The 15,045-nt window shown below is 42.4% G+C and overlaps 1 protein-coding gene across 3 annotated transcripts in view; it reads right to left on the bottom strand.

Moving 5' to 3' along the window:
• Nucleotides 1-15,045, bottom strand: part of MBNL3 (muscleblind like splicing regulator 3) — a 122,742-nt gene that overhangs the window by 96,091 nt on the left and 11,606 nt on the right. The gene's annotated exons all lie outside the window — the stretch shown is intronic.

Genomic DNA, 15,045 nt, shown 5'->3' with positions numbered 1-15,045 from the left:
ATAAAAAGGCTCTGGTTTCTTCCTCTGTCTATATAATCTCCCCCCTGCTACAGAAGGGAAAAATCTGAGAAGTCAAGGGAGTTTGATTTTATTACATGCATGTCTTGTTCAGTTCAGGCAGTCACACATTAACTATTGTGCATCCTTAAGGAATGGATGCCTTTTAACCCGGTGTTAGCTGACAAGCATTTCAAGCAATCCTGAGGTGAATGAAAATGAGAGGCTGATGTGTTGGTGTGCGTATAGGATCCACACAACTCCTCATGCCCACCCCCATTTTCATAAAGCATAAAATTGAAAAAAATTAACAAACTGTTAACTTCACTATTCAAGCAAGCATACTTATTACTGAAAACAAGATAACTTTTCTTTCAGTTAGACATACTTCTTTAAACCTTTAAAGGGACTCCATTTTCTATGTGTGCTTTTCATCGTTGGGGATGACAATCCTCATTTATGTCACATCATTGTGTCCTGACATATCCCACACAATCAACAGGGCTTCACATACTGGTCCCTCTAAGTGCCCAAACTTTTCTATTATAACCACTTAGGCTTTTGATTTTTCTAAAATTTGTATTACATGTGCATATGACCTTGTCTTCTCAAACAGAGGATTCTGAACATAATTTAACCTTTTCCTGATGATTTAGGGTCTTCATTATGAATATCCATCATACTGCATGGTGAAGGTGTTCTGTGTCTGCTTTTTAGTATTTCTGTCTCCTCCCTTGATGGTGAACTATCAATTTTCACTTTCTCTACTACTCTGGACCTCCCCTACACACTTCTAATTTGCCATTTTTCATCTATTAGGGGCTGAGATACCAGATGAATGAGCTCATTAGAATTTTATGTTAAACAAGAGTAACTAAAGCTCTGAGTGAGTGTCTAAGTAGGCTGTGTTCCAAAAGATTGAGGTTGCCAAAAAAATAGAGCTTCAGACAAGTCAGGTGTTACTCTACAGTCCAAAAATGAAGTCTGATGGGCTTGACTGCCCCAAGGTTTTTGAGATCCCTTCTTAGACTCATTTTAAATACCACAAACTGAAAAGGAAGAACAGTAAATACAAAAATCCTCCCAAAGGTGTTACTCTAACACTTTAACTGACTTCAAAAAAGAAATGTTTCCAATCAACAAGAGAAGACAATGGTTATTTTTTTTTTGCCAGAGAAGGTTGGAAATCTATGATAAAGGTGAAGTCAGAGTAAATCCCTATGCAACAAGAACTGTATGGGCCAACCTTTTCATCAAAGCATCCACAGGGCTAGTCTGGGAAACAGAACAATCCCAGGCAGATGCTAATCAGGCAGTTTGAGAATGAAGGATAAATCAGAAAGATGTATGTTTCAAGAGATGGAAAATTCAAAAAAAGGATTCAGCCTCCTGGTAGTGCATTTCATGTAAGTTTGAATGGGAAAGAAAGGGACTTCTCTGAGCTGAAATTCATCCCTATTTCCCAGTTAAGGGAATCTGACACTCTGGAACCCAGATCTAGAGCTCAAATGAAACCTGCAGAGCATGTGACTCTAGAGAGATTTTAGAGAAATGTGACTTGGAGATATTTTGGAGACATCTCGGAGGAAGCTGGCTATAGCAGCTCCAGCAAGCTGGCACAGGTCAGGGGTGGGTGGGGTTGAGGTAAAAAACCTCTCAGTAATTTCTCCCAACAAATTTCCCCATGGTGACAATGGCCCAATTTGGTGACGTGGTCAGAATTGTTTTTCCCTTCCTTCCTTCCTTCCTTCCTTCCTTCCTTCCTTCCTTCCTTCCTTCCTTCCTTCCTTCTTTCTTTCTTTCTTTCTTTCTTTCTTTCTTTCTTTCTTTCTTCCTGTTTTTCTCTTTCTTTCTCTTGTGTGCTTTCTTTCTCTATCTCTTTCTTCTTTTTTCTTTCTTTCTCTGTTTTTCTCTTTCTTTCTCTCTCTTGTTTGCTTTCTTTCTCTATTTCTCTTTCTTCTTTTTCCTTCTCTCTTTTTCTTTCTTTCTCTATCTCTCCCTTCCTTCTTCTTTTCCTCTCCTCTCCTCTCCTCTCATTTCCTTTTCTTTCCTCTAGAACTGTACTTTCATTGATGAAGGGAACTCCCAGTGAGTGAGTCCCTTCTACCAACGCCAGCAGCTATACTGCCATTTACAGTCTTGGAGAGTAAGTAGAACACTGAGCTGTGAAGTGGCTTGCTCAGGGTCACATAGCCAGACTTGAACCCAGGTGACTCCAGAGATGGCTCTCTATTTGCTGCATCTTGTTGATACTCAACCCTTGTCTTGTCTTAAAATGAACAACTTTGTTTGGGGCCAGCATCAAAGGGCTCTGGGAAATTATGTGAGCTATTATGATGGGTCTGAAATATGCCCCAGGGACTTGATTTTCCATGGAGTATATCAGGAATACCAGACCTGGGACCAAATTCATTTGGTGACCTTAGACAAGTCCCTCTACCCCTCTAGGCTTTAGTTTCCCCATCTGTAAATGAAGGGCTTGGTCGGTTTCACTGGTCTCGAAAGGCCCTCCTAAAGTCCATTCCAGTTCCAACAGCCTGAGCATTGACGATCCTACCCAAGCAGTGTTGAGGGCTGCAGACATCAGCCATGTCTTCTCAACATGCCTTGGCCAAATGGAAAGAAGGCAAAGGGTAAGGCAATGAGAGAAAAGGCATCCAAATGGCTATGTTTAAATCTCAATTTCCCCCCCATAAAAAAGACAACAAGACTCTTTACACACATATACACACACAGACACACACAGAGACACTCTTTTAGTAGCTTGTTCTCTCCAGGGGAGATTGTGTGGCTAGTTTGCTATTTGCCCTTGACAAGTAGACAAGTCTTGCCTTCCATGCAAGAACATCATTATTTAAAATAAGGGAGAAAATGGCCTTACAGTTCACTAGGCAACTACAGGTCCCTTGAACAAGACTGCCAGTAGGATGTCCCCATAAACTTACAGAGGTGGATGATGATAGCAATGGACATTAGAATGGTCTTTTTTGGCCACTTCAAGTCTCTATAGCTCTTCATAATTTCCTAAATATTTTCCTAAATACCAAGTCCTCACAAACCTCACCACAGCTTAGCAGCACCCGTCATTTCCTCCAAAGCACAACTACATGGCTGCCTCCAACAAAGACCTTTGCTGATTTTGGTAATAGGTAGCAGTTTCTCTCCTTGAAATGACTTTACATCCCTCTGTATTGAATTTTCCCTGTAAATGGTATCTCTCCTTCAGTAGAATCAGAGGCCATTAAATTTTTTTTTATCATAGTATCACCAATGCCAGGTACTTAATAATAAGTAGGTACTTAAGAATTACTTATTAGATTTGATTGAGGCCAAGGGTTATTTTATTTTTATCTCTATATCCTCAGGACCTAGGAAATAAAAAAAAATTCAATAAAAATCAACCATGAATTTATTAAGCACCTACTATGTGCCAAGCACTGTTGCTAGGTACTGGGAATCCTGAGACAAAGAAAAAATAGCCCTTGCCCTAGAAAAGCTTATATTCTCTCAAGGAGACAACCTGCTCACATGTAAGTAAATAGCAAATTAAATACCAAGAAACTTGGCAGGGGGAGCCTAACAGCCAGGGGGATCAGAAAAGAGCTCATGTGGTAGGTGATGGTTGAAGCACCATGGGGCCTTAAGCAGAACAAATACTTAATTGGTGCTTTTTAGATTGGCTTGGCTTTGACATGAACTGTGAGTTGTATTTCTAGTTATGGGCACAAATTGATACTGCTCCCACCAAATATTCTCCCTTACCTGGTTCCCACTTATAGTCACAAACAAATATTTAACATAGCCGTGGAGGGTTAGAGATGGAACTTGTGGCCTCGGGTTAATTGTTAAGGACAGGATACAGGAGTAAATTGGTTGACCAAATTCCTTTGCATTTTGTAAGCTCTAGATTGACATTTCTACATATACATAGATGAATTTGTATAGTCTCTTTCATAAAAGAGGGCCAATGCGAAGAGCATCTTCTTTGTAAATTAGAGCACTAAAGTCAGCTGTGGTCAGGCTCTCAGCATTTTCTGGGGTTATTAGAGTACCCCTAAAATAGGAGGCTCAAAATAACAAAGATGGAGAGGAAGAGTTTGGGGGATGGTCAAGGAAAGGGTCACTGAAGAGTAGACATCTCACCCATATTGGTGAATACTTCCTACTCTTTCCCCTCTTCTTTTCTTTCTCATACATCCTCCCTATCCCTACCACTGAAATACTACATTACTAAGGCTAATCTCAACCAGGCGTTTTGTGATCAACAAGCTACAATTTGAAAAGGAATAGATGTAAGATCCTACACTTAGGTACAAAGTTCAATCGCACAAGTATAAGATGGTAGAAGGTAGGCTGGCTGTTGTGGTTCAGTTGTTTCAATTACGTCTGACTCTTTGTGACCCCATTTGGGGTTTTCTTGGTAAAAAATACTGGAGTGGCTTGCCATTTCCTTCTCCAGCTCATTTTACAGATGAGGAAACCGAGGCAAACAGGGTTAAGGGACTTGTCCAGGGTCATATGGCTAGGAAGTATCTGAGGTCACGTTTGAACTCAGGTCTTCCTGACTCCAGGCCTCGCACTCTATCCACTGCAGCGCCACCTAGCTACTACCTACGTATGGCTAGACAAGAGTTTATGTGCAAAATGACAACAATAGTGTTTTCGGTGTCTTGAAGGCTCAATAAGAGCCAGAATTATGGCATGATTGAGAAAAATGCTAATCTAATCCGAGACTGCATTAGTCAAAGTACAGTATCCAGGAAGATTAATAAAGAGGAATTGCTTAGAGGAGGGCTTCTTAAACTTTTTCCACTCTCGACCCCTTAAGTGCTTCTTAAACTGTGGGTTGGGACCATATCGGGTTGGGATCCACAGTTTAAGAAGTGCCAGCTTAGAGAAATAGAAAAGATGAGAACCCTGGGTGCAAGTGATGACCAAACCATCTTAGAGTTCTTGATTAGATAAGAAGGGAGAAAATTCAGGACAGTCCAGCCTAGACTCTAAGTGCTAGGAGAGTAGGCTTCAAAGAGTTCAGAGAAAGGAGAGCTAGGACCTTGCTAACATTTTCTGCGGCTCCTCATGTGCCTGGAATTCTCTCCCTCCTCTGCTCTGCTTTACTGACCTCCCTGGCTTCCTTTAAATTCAAAAAGCCTTTTTCTACTGGAAGCCTTCCCCAACCCCTCTTAATTCTAGTGCCTTTCCTCTGTTAAGTAATCCTATATAACCTATACATAGCTTGCTTTGTATATATTTGTTGGCATGCTGTCTCCCTATTAGATTGTAAGCAACTTGAGGGCAGAAACTGTCTTTTGTCTGTTTTTATGTCCCCGATGTGCCTGGTACATAGTTGGTGCTTAATAAATATTTATTGATTGATATAGCTTAAAAAATTCTACAGGGAAAATCAGGGCAAAGAGGGATGGGCCCAAGAAAAAGCTACTCAGTGACAAACAAATGATTCTTTGGAGGAAGGGTGTGTGTGTGTGTGTGTGTGTGTGTGTGTGTGTGTGTGTGTGTGTGTGTGTGTGTTTGCTGGAGGGAGTAGGGGATAGGGGATACTATATAAAATGTATTTAGATGCAAAGGGAACTCATGGTCCAACTTAAATATTTTAAAAGACGTGAAAAGGAGATCCAAACAATTACAGATAACTGAGAATGACCTAAGTCAGTGAATACTAATTTTTTTTAGACAGCATTTTTAGGTATAGTAGGGAGAATGAGTTGGATCAAAAAAGGGAATGGAACACTGATTGAAGTTTATGAGTTGAAAACAATAGATAATGCAGAGAACACAAATCTTCATTTTGCTTCTCTTTTCTCTACCAAGGTAAATAATCTTCAGACTACAAAGGACAGAATGGAACAATTTAATTGGAAGCTGCAAAGTTCTGGTGCTTCTTGCCTATGCTAGGCCTACTCCTCTTACCAATCCCACCCTCCCCCAAATTTAGTTGCTAAATAGAAAAAAAACTGGTTCCTTGGTGTAGTGGGAAAATTATTGGACTGAGAGAAAAAAGATATGGACACGTTTTAGTCAAAGTCATACAAAGCTATAAGATATTGGGCAAATCACTTCAACTGTGGGCCTCAGTTTCCTAATGTGCAGTGACAGGATTATATGATCACTCAGTTCCCTTTCTGCTGAGGGAGCAGGAAAGTAACAGCCACCACCCTTTCTTCTAGGAAGTAAATAAAATTAAAGAGAGCCCAGGTCTGTGAGTTGATGTTTGTCATGCTGCCTCATTCTACTACTGGAGGGGCTCTTGGTTGGTTTTCCCTGTGTGTTTGTTTTCCCCCTGTATTCTTGTGTGACCCTTATGTACCAGGCTGTTCTGGGTCTTGGGAGCAGAGAGCACCAAAGGGTTTGGGTGGTGATGAATTCGAGTCGGGAGGTCAGGGACAGATGGAGAATACTACCATTTTTAGTAGTCACCTATCCTCTGAAGAAGATCCTGAGCCCAGCAGATTTTTTTGGTACCCAAATAGTCATCACTTGGATTTTTAGTAAAGGGTGGAAGAAAGAAAATATTTAAAGCCTGACTTCTTAAAGTAAGAAACCTCCTGGAAAATATTTTTAGGGTGAAGTCTTCCCTCCATTTAATAAAAGCAAAAACTTCCTGAGGATGACAGCCTTGTAGAATACTTGATAGATGAACATATTGTACCCGGACAATTTTCCCGTAGGGGGAGTTTACTTAATTTCAGGGAGTGCTTTTCTCTTAACTCTTGGAGTTTTCTGCTCTTCACAGACCTGTCATTTCCCTGCCATGAGACCCACTTAGTGTGTATCAAAGGAGCAATCCCAATGGGGTCTGCTCACTTAGAGCATACTATGTGTGCCATTTATAGGAGGCCTGGAGAACCACAATCAGAGAACTTAACACAAACACACACAGAGACACATACACACACACACACACCCCCACCCCAAGAGAGTCAAACCCCCAGCAGACACTTATTTTAAAGTTGGAAAAACCACAAAGTCAATGTATCCATTAAAGGCTGACTTCTACTTGGGGTAGGAATAAAATTTTAAAATCAAAGTTGAGCTTGCCACAAGTTCAAGAGGGAAGTCCAGACTTACTTCCCCACTGACATGCTCCTCGACTGACCTTGCCAAAATTCATCTCCTTTTCTCTCTTCATTACTTCAGCATGTTTCTATACGGTCTATACCTTGCCACATACACTTTCTTACGTAAGTCTTAGAACTATGTAATAGTTACATATGTGGGGCAAGGCAAAGCATGACATAGGAGAAAGGACACTGTGCTCAGAATTCAAGTCCCGAGTCTATCGTGTATTCTTGACTAGCTTCTGTGGTGGAGGGAGCTTCTATACTGAGAGTACCCTGACAACATTATAGGTCTGGACCGAATTTATATGTATGTCTGTATGTGTGTCTGTCTGTCTGTAACATGTGCATATATGAAATATATGTTTGAATATATACATGGACACCTCTCTCTCTCCAACTAGATAGCAAATTCCCCGAGGGCAGGAATCATGTATACTAATTAGGATCTCTCCTGGCCATCAGTATAATGCTAGGTATATAGGAGCTGTTTGACAAATGCTTTTTTTGTTTAATTAAACTGGACTTAATTGAGACATTATAACCATGGACAATGGTTTTGTCTGTGTGTAAGAACTGTCTTGATAAAGCAAATTGTAAGCCCAGTGAGGACATGCCAGTCCATGTTTTCCACTTCATCTGTATCCTGCCCAATACTTAGTGTAGGACTGGTCATCAAGCAGGTACCCAATCAATCTTTGATGTCTGACTGATTAATGTGCCCTGATGACTTAGTCTTGCTCTCTAAGTGTCTGGGGCCTCAGTTAAAGAGTAAGCTCCCGGAGGACAGGGACACTGCCTTCTAGTACTTTGGTGCTTCCTTCACCAAGCCAGCAGCTCCAGGGCTCTACTCACAAGAAATACTGCTGACTTACAACATTTTCAAAGGCATTCCCCCACACCCCAAAGTTATTTCACATGGCCAGTTTGAATGGCTGGTGTGGAAATGCCAGAGAGACATTCCGCCTGAGTTTTTCCTGCAACGTGCTTGGGTTTAAAAGAAATTAAACCTTAACCTCAATTCAAACCCCAAAGGTCTGCAACATCATTTGAGATATTTGGGAAGCTTAAAGAAGAAGGAGATTTGTATATTTTGGAACACTGGCCTGGTACTAGCCAAACTTCCAGAGGGCAGAGACGGTCGGATTTAGCCTAGCACCTAGCACGGAGCCCCTGCACATAGTAGGTGCTCCATAAGCATGTACTGAATTATGCATGGACTACCATAAAGATGCTATCCTCAATACAGAGGGTGAGAAATCTGTGTTCCAGAGATGTGGCCTTTTCCAAAAGGAAGCCCAACACATAAGGCAAAAGCCATGACTGCATATGCCTGTGACACCTCTGATCTTGACCCCTATGTTCTGCATTTGCAGACAAGACGAGGTGAGTGACCTCTGGAATCACCAAGGGTCTCAACCCTTTTTGCAGCATCATTGTATCCACTCCTTAAGCATGTCTACATAAAAGAAATAGGCACCTGGGCCTTGAGAAAGGACTTGCTACTAGATCCCACGGGCTGAGTGTTCTGGACAATTCTGAAGACATTCTAAATTGAAGGGTGCACAAATTTAGTGAAGAGTTAAGCCCTTACTCCCTTATAGAATATGACCAAAAAAGGATTTTCCATTGAGCACCCTCCAGGGGTCTGGAAGCCCCTGGATGAGTGAGACAACGAATGACAGGTCTGGGGCCATCTCTCACTGGAATCTTCTGAAATCTCGTCCAGCTTTCAGATTGGGCCGGTGCCTGGAATGACTGCAGAGGTGGCCCAGGCAGCCTCTGGGGAAGGAGGCATTTCCCTGACAATGGACAATAGCAAGCCCTTACCAAGGTTAGGGAATAAAGATAAGGGACTCTCAAGTGGCTTCTGTCCATTTCTTGGCCTGTGGCTCAGTCCCTGGAATGTACTTCCCTTACAGGGGCTGTGATGAGAATGGGGGTTGGCGAGGGAAGGAAAGCACTTCACGCTGAGACATGAGAAGAAATCCTTCCAGGGAATATTTTTTCCCTCATTTAAAAAAAGAGTTCATTCCATTGTCCCGGAGTATACTTACTTAACTGTGTGCCAGTCCCTGAGCTAGGTGCTGGGAGAGATTGCAAAGTGAAATGTAGTCCCTGCTGGGAGAGATTGCAAAGACAAGTGCAATGTAGTCCCTGCCCACAAGAAGCGCATAGTCAGGGGCATAGAATGAGACAAGATAAGTGCAGAAATGAAGGGAGACAAAGGGTTAGGTCAGGGCAAGAAAGTAGGAATCATTTCTGATGGATAGAATTTATATCCATCTTTAAGACATTTAGGTGAGTCATAAATGTAGGAAACATTATAAAGATCCTTGATAAATAAGGATTGAGGCTCGGGAGGTTGTTTTTATAAAGAATTTCAGCAAAATGGTGATTTTTGAAGGTCACTTCTGCCTTGCTCTTCTTACACCCTGTTTCTTTGTACCCACCTCAGCTCAGCACATACCATAAAAACACTGCTGATGCCTGCTCTAGAATATCATAGAAAAACAATATCTAGGCAGGTCGTCCTTTCAATTCATATATCAACTCCCCCTACCATACCCCCCTCCCCCCCACATACAAACAAAGAAAACAGTGTTTTCTTTCTTTCCAGTTGAAGCCTTTCTGACATCTGTGTTACCTCGGTATTTCTTGTGGCCATTTATTTTGGCTGTAGAAACACATGGCACACCTGACCCACGCTGCTTTAGTTGGCAAGCTGACAACATTTTTAAAAGGCACTCGACTCTTTCAAGTCTTCCAACTTGCTTGGGTTAAGGTTGTGTTTCCATGCTCGGATTTTGGTCAGGCTGCCTTGAAGCCACACAGGAAGAACCTCAAATTGCAGCTGCCAGCCATGATTTGTTGAGGGCCCTATGGAAAACCAAGCTGCACGTTTGCTGAGATGGCAAGAATATTTGGCCTGTGCAGAGCACTTTTCATTCATGGAGGCAAACAAGTTTCAAGAATATTATTCTTTGTAATATTCCATAAGGTTGATTGGATTATGCCTATTTAAAAGTTGGGAAATCAAAGACATGCTTTGCTACATGAAAATATTCAATGATCTGCTTGAGGTCCTGTGGCTTTTAGTACTGCAATAATTCACTATTTCCATAACTTGAGCTGCATGGGCATTTCCCTCCCCAGTGTAGATAGCCACCCATCCAGTCCTTTTGATCCTGTGCAATTCTCATCCCTGGTCTTCTATAAATACTCCATGGAGGATCGACCCAACATGTGGAAGTTTAGTCCATCAGAAAATCTGGATTTTTCTCAAGATTTGGTGGCTATAACTTGGAATGTGCCTTTGTTATCCTTTGCTCTTGCTGCTTGACTGATCTACTTCCCCTTCCGTTCATACACATTCCTGAAGATGTCTTACCATGTGTAAGTCATCAGGAATACACTATGCCCTCCTTACACACACCATGTCTTTTCATTACCGTTTGGGTAACCTACAATTTCGATTCTTCAGAGATTGTGGTGTTCCATGATTCACGGCCACATAGCATCACCAAGAGACAAGTCAAAATCCTCAAATGGCTCTGTAATGTCCTGCTTCTCTTTTCTCCAATAGTGTAATCACTCAATAAGCATTCATTATGTGCTTAGTGCTAGGGCCTAATAAATCTCTCTATACCTAGCCGTCAAGCTGCAATCACAGTTTATCACTAGGATCATACTCAAAGCCTTTCCAGCTTAGTAGGATTTACCAGATCTTATACTCTGCTGCCAAGGCATCTGAGAATGTGCTAGGAAAAGGAGGGTCAGTGACGACCTAGAAAAGGAAGCAACGATTGCAAAGAGTCAGCATGGCATCGTCAAGAATGGATCCTGACAGACTAACTTTATTTCCATTCTTTCATAGTATCAATAGATTGGTGGATCAAAGAGATGCTATATGTAGTGTTTCTCCAGATTCTGGTGGACTGTTTTAAAAACAAAGACTTTTATGCTATTCTTGTTCATCGATGGAATGATGAGAGCTAGATAACATAATATGCTTAGGTAGATTTGAAACAGGTTCAATGGCATGGCCTAGAGTCTCCAGTGGAGTGCCATGGAGCTCTGTACTGTTTAACATTTTTCTCAGTGATTTAAAGGCATAGATGGACTGATTATCAAATCTGTAGAGTACAGAAAACTGAGAGGCAGAGATAACAGGTTAGATGACAGATCTTCCAGCTCTAGAACTAGGATCCTATGTGTGACCTTGAGCAAGACATTGCTTTTCCCTGGGCCTCAGTTTCTTCCTTTATAAAATTGGCGGCGGGGAGGACTCTAAACTCCCTTCAGCCTCTCAATCTCACAAAAGAGTTCTCACCTTCATATTTCCTATTACAAGGGCTGGTAGCTAGTGGAAGACCGCAGGAAAAGAAATTGTTCCCTAACTGAAGTTATGCCTTTAATCTTTAATCAACCCTGATTTCATGGACCAGGATGTTTAATGAGTTAGTGACAAAGAATACTAGTAAACTGGGTATTCTTTAATGCTTTGGTGGAGTGCTGGAAAAAAGAACATATAATAAAACTTTACCTTTTGTCCCTCAAGTTATCGCTGCTGGAGGCCTGCTTTCCTATTCCCACTGCATGTATCACTGAAACTATGTGCACTAGAGCCTGCTTAGAGCTAATGGAAAAGCCAGTTCTTTGGAAATGAGCCCATATCAAAGACTCAGGATCATAGGGGAAGAGGGAACGTTCGCAATGGCCCAGTTCATCCAACCACTTTCAGACCCACCTGGCCTTCAACCCAGTCTATGAGAATCTCTCTTCTCAAAGACCAATGTGGACACAGATTTTATGACCTCCCCTGAGAACAGGGTGCAGCTTAATGCAGATTTGGAGATTGCCTTTCCCATTAGGAGAATTTTGAGGATTCAAGGAAAAGGTAAAAATGGGACAGCCTTTCCGATCATGTTGCTGTAATGAATTTTGTACAAAAAATCACTAAAGGAGCCAGAAGACCTAGGCCCAAGTCTCAGCCCTGCTACATTATTAGCTAGGTGCCTTTGGACAGGTCATTTTCACTTTTCTGAGCCTTGGTTTCCTTCTCTGAAAAAATGAAGGGGATGGGCCTCCACTAGCTCTAAAGTCCCTTCTGGCTCCACATCTTGTCACCCTATAACTTTATTGTGAAGGTGCTCACAAAGCCATTTTCCTGGTGTAGATGGTAACAAGTCCCCCTGCTCTCTTAAAAGCTTATTTCAGCAAACCTCAATTGAATAAATACAGAAGGCTTGGCACAAGAATGGGTTTCATCATTTCCAAATGAGAGAACACTATAAATAAGGGAAGTTATTTGAACATCCTCACCCTTGGCATTTACCTGGTTACAAATGGACTAACCCTCTGGCTTCTAACTCAGAGAGGGAATATGAATAGCACTGGAGTCAGAAAGCCCTGGCTTTAAATCCTACCTTTCACACTTATTAGCGGGTGACCCTGGGCAAGTTTGAGGCTCTCAGCCTCAGCTTTCTTATCTGTAAAGTGGGTATAATAATAGTACCTGCTTCACATTGTTACTGTGATGCTTAAATGAGAGAACATATGTAAAACATTTTGTAGATCTTATAGTTATCATAATAATAATTATTATTGTTTTGTTAATATCACTCTGGTCTGCCTCAGTAAAGGACAAATAACATAGGTAACCTACTCTGATGAGGGGTTCAATTTTAATAAACCTTTCAGGACCAAAAGGGCTTGGAATGGGAATGACATATGGAACACACATAAAATATCAAAGTACTCTGAGGGAGTTCCCAGCAGAGTTAGGGAAGCCTGGGATGGCCAGGATTTTAATCTATTGATTACATTTGCTTTGATCTAAGGCCCTGGAAAATATTTGAGAGTGTTGGTCTCCATGTCAAGAGATCAAGACGAATCAGCATATTTTGTGTTTCAGCCATTTGCAGCCAAAGCTTGCAGGAAGGGGGTGGGGCTGAAGGTTCCTGACATTTCAACCCAATTATCCTGCTTTAATTGGTTTTTCCTAGAAATGACTTCAACTTTATTGGCATTTCTGCTCACTCTTGGGCTAGAGATATGAATCTCTTTGAAGGTGAAGCATACTTCCCTTTCTCTCAGCAGAGGTGGGGGACTGTAGGTGCAAAATGGGGCATGCATTCTCAGATGTAACCTTTGCGTTGATTTGTTTTCCTTCATTGGACTTTATTTCAAGGGAGGGTTCTATTGGTTAGGGGGCAAGGAGGGAGAGGAGACATTGACAAGTGCTGGCAATTTTTTTTTAAAAAGATCAATAAGGTTTTTTCTTTAAAAGAGCCTTCCTGAGGTGGGTGGCCTTATTCCTGTCTCTAGAGAAGCACTCAGTCATTTCTGCAGCCACCTCTGTGAACCTGGATAAGGGGCTCAGTGTTCTGCTCTATGAAATGGGAGGGTTCAACTAGATGGTTCCTGAGGTCCCTTCTCTAGGATCCTAGGTGTGACCTTGGGCAAATCCCTTCCCCTCCCTGGGCCTTCGTTTAATGCTCTGTAAAATGAAGGGGTTGGACTGGATGAACTATGAGGTCTAGGATGTGGCACCTTACTGGAGCCAACTCCCAGTCCCTGAGAAAAGGTCAGTTGCTGGAAGCACTTCCATAGAGCTACCATTACTATGGGCATTCTGGGACTCAGCCTCCCTCATGCTCTAAACCAGGTTGCCCCTGTCCCCAGGAACTGGCAGAGACCAAGTGCTCAAAGAACCACTTTACTGGGTGAGAGGTGTACTATTGTTGCCTGTATGTGGGAAGACCTTTTCTCCACAGCAATGGAAAATTGCAGATTGTAGCTTTCGAACCTCCCAGACTCCCCCTCCTCACTAGCTCTATTCAAAGGCTAGTTTCCTGTGATCAGGCCCTTCTATGCTCTGCCTCTCCAACAGTAGCAGGCACAAAGCTGGGGGACCCCATCCCCCACACAGAGGGAGCTATCAAACCAGGACAGAAAGGAAAGAGGGTGAGCCGTCGGCTCAGAGGTCACCGCCCTATTTGCTGGCACCTATGTGGTTGACTGGCTCATTCCCCCTTGCTTTTGCAGACGTCCTGGACTTTGGCCTTTATTTGCCTATCTTATTTGCCTTCCCTGCCTAGACCTAAAGAACTTGCTTGGTCCTACCTGTATTAACTGATACCCACTCTCCACCACTCCCCCCACAACACACAGCACCACCACCTCCAACCCATTACCTGCCTAGACCTGCCACATGCACACTTTCTCCTGACTTGCAGCCACCCACACTTCAGTGTGAATGCACCTTTCTAACAGCCTATTCTCCCTCCCACTCCTTGCCCAAGGTGGGAAAATCCAGCTGGGAATAAAATATTCTTTATTCCAATGTCAAAGCAATGGGGACACTGGGAATTTTCCTCGAGTAAGGCCTCCAAAATTAAGTTTGGGAACCACAAAACCACCAACAAAACACAATTAGGATGGCCAATTTGCTACAATGAGCTTCTTATAATGAGGCACATGCCAAGCATCCCTATTCTGGCTGTCCTGTAATTAATTGGCAATCCTGGGAATACAAATCCAAATGGACAGCAATGCCACTCTCCCTCATCCCAGGGCCTTTTCAACACCAGACTAGCAGCCATTGTTAGAAACCGGGCCACCAGTTCGTGGCGCTGACTCTTCCTTTATTGAAGTCCACTAAAATCACAGTAATAATTGGGTCAGAGACACCAATTACAATCTCCAGAGCCTCAATTTTCCTTCCCAACTTCCTGGAGTTATAATATGAATGCACACAACCTCCTAGCCATGGAAGTCAAAGGGACCTGAATTAAGTCTAATTTTCGAGTTAGCATCTCTGGTGCATGCCTGGCAAATAGGGCAGGAAATGCTTGACACGTTGGGTTTCAAAATCATCAATTCAAGGGACTCTGTTGGCTAGAAATGTGGCTCCCAGCTGCCATGGAAAGCACAAAGGCTTCTGGGCAGAGTTCGTACTTCCCCCATG

The sequence above is a fragment of the Trichosurus vulpecula genome, chromosome X (genome assembly GCF_011100635.1).
Source record: "Trichosurus vulpecula isolate mTriVul1 chromosome X, mTriVul1.pri, whole genome shotgun sequence".
NCBI classification, from domain to species: Eukaryota; Metazoa; Chordata; class Mammalia; order Diprotodontia; family Phalangeridae; genus Trichosurus; species Trichosurus vulpecula.
Note: the sequence above shows the minus strand (reverse complement) of the source record. Positions and strands in the feature narration are given on the sequence as shown.